Genomic DNA, 2,665 nt, shown 5'->3' with positions numbered 1-2,665 from the left:
TTTCCCCAACATTCGTAATTATTTTTCAGATAATGATTCTCGGTACAGATGTGTTAGTCTCTGAAAACAACATATATATCAAGCTTTAAACAACGCTCATTTTAGAGTTCACCTTGGGGGCTGGGGGGCTCTATACTATTAGTTTTTCTCCTCTGTATCTGAACACACTAACAGAAAAAGAAAAGGTTTTTTTTCCTGTTAAACTACATGCTCACTGTACACACCAAGAGGCTTCAGTCATGGAAAACACCCATTCCAGATATGCCTTATAGAACTATTATAGTAAATTAAAATTAATTAATACTTAAACTGTTTTAAAGTCTTTACTGCCAACGTAATCACAAAGTTGGCAAATTATGCTTGAAAACAGAGTGCAGCAAGGGGATACTCTGATTCAGAAAGTTAAACCAGATATGTATGTTCACTTGCCTGAACCAAAGCAGCTTCAAAAATTGTATCAGAAAACCCCTCTACTCTTCCTATGTTAAGAAAAAACAGTTTAAAAAGGTAAAGATGGAAGTCAATAAAACCAGAAATAAGCCATGTGCTCATACATTGTTGGTTAAATTTAAACCAAATCTAGTTGAACTGACACAACATGCCGGAGAAAACAATGTTTGAGCAAATAGCAGTCTAACTAGATCCCAAAGTCATTACCAGTCCACATCTGGAACACCCAAACCAATTCCTGGTGACTCTGGAGTTTGCATCATGTAGTAATTATTACTCTTGTTCAAGCCAAACAAAGTTCTATTGTGAGATGGAAAACCTCAGTTTCTTTTCTTTGCCAACATACAAACTCTGTTCATCAAGCACATGGAAAAACTCAGGTCTGGATTCTTTCTTCGGACCAAGCTTTCCTTTATTCAACTTGAATGTCAGGCAGAAAAAAAGGAGGGATACCAGTAAATTATACTGTGGTACTTAACAGTGTACAGAAAATACTTGAAATCATAGAATGGTTTGGGTCGGAAGGGACCTTTAAAGGTCATCTAGTCCAAGGCCCCTGCAACGAGCAGGGACATCTTCAACTCGATCGTGTTGCTCAGAGCCCCGTCCAACCTGACCCTGAATGTTTCCAGGGATGGGGCATCTACCACCTCTCTGGGCAACCTGTTCCAGTGTTTCACTACCCTCATTGTAGAAAATTTCTTCCTTACATCTAGTCTGAATCTACCCTCTTTTAGTGTAAAACCATTACCCCTTGTCTTATTGCTACTGACCCTGCTAAAAAGTTTGTCCCCAAATATAAGTTAACTTACAGAAAAAGCTGGGGGAGGGGAGTAAGGGGGGAGACAAAACAGAAAATGGAGGCATTAGGTAGCTTTAGAAGTCTTAGCAGCATCAAGTCATGAAATCTAACTGATCGGAGAACTGGAATCTGTACTGGAGCTTTTTCAAAGTCAGTCTGTGCTAACAAGCAGCAAAAACATCTACTTAATAATTCTGGAGCACAAACACACACACACACACACAAGCAAACACCTTTTACCACATCAGCTGTTAGGCAGTATACACATGAAACAAAAGCTTATGCTTGGTGGAAGCCCAAAATGAAACAATGAACGCTAGTCACCCCTGGGAAAAGTAAAAACTTGAACTACAATGAAAACAAGCTAAAAATTTATTATTGAAATTAATAAACAGAGCATATATTAATTTTCATACATGCAAACACTGTATTTTAACCATAAATATTACTAGGGGTAAAAACACAATAGTTAGAGAGTCCTAAAATGCCACGAGGGACATCATTGCATACATACAACTACCTAATGAAACTACTTAACAACATTATTCAGTGGATTGCATTATTTGACAGTCAAATAAAGCAACTGAAAAAGAGATGAAATACACAAACTGCTTTGGATGCCTATGCAGAAACACCAGTCTCAATGGCTGTAGAGCCAGTCAGTTCTTTCTCCTACTCAACATACCCAAAAGTGCTTTACACTCCTGATGAAAGTACACAGAAAAAACACATTCTCCACAATGAAAGCACTAATGAATCAAAACCCCAGATCAATCTAAAAAAAGTACTCCTCACAAAATTATTACCAAATTTCATTACAATCTTTCTCTAGTCAGGCAAACAACTTCCTCCAATAGAACAAAATACTCTCAAACATTAATTCAAACTTCAAAACACTGCTGTACAAATGAAAGGAATAACCCCAGCAAAAAGCTAGATTACGGATGTTACAAGAGATTATTTCACGATGTAAATCATATGATTTATGCTAAACGCTTTTTAAAAACTCAACCAAGAGTAAGGTTTCAGCAAAGCAGCGGCAGGCAATAAGAGAGAAGGCATTTTTCATGCTATCACTACAACAATTTCCTGACTCATTCCATCCTCCAGCCCCAGGGACCAGGCTGGCTTGGTCCACGCTGACAGCCTTCTTGATGTAACTGAAGCAGAGCATTGACCTAAATGCCGTTGCTATTGAGCTCCTTGCAGCTCGCGCTCGAGGAAAAGGGGCCAATATGGTTTGAAAAGCTAGCACCAAATGCTCGAGTTATTTCAGCCTGAGACTGCTAGTGCAGAAATGCTCGTCGAGACTGAGCGCCACACATCACCTCAACCTCTTGAGACCAAAACCTTCAAAAACGACGGCAAGGCAAACTCTAGGCTGCTTAAGAGAAGAGATTTTCAAACAGGAGC

This window comes from Nipponia nippon, unplaced genomic scaffold (genome assembly GCF_047370975.1).
Source record: "Nipponia nippon isolate SJK-2023a ecotype South Korea unplaced genomic scaffold, ASM4737097v1 scaffold_2, whole genome shotgun sequence".
NCBI lineage: Eukaryota > Metazoa > Chordata > Aves > Pelecaniformes > Threskiornithidae > Nipponia > Nipponia nippon.
Note: the sequence above shows the minus strand (reverse complement) of the source record.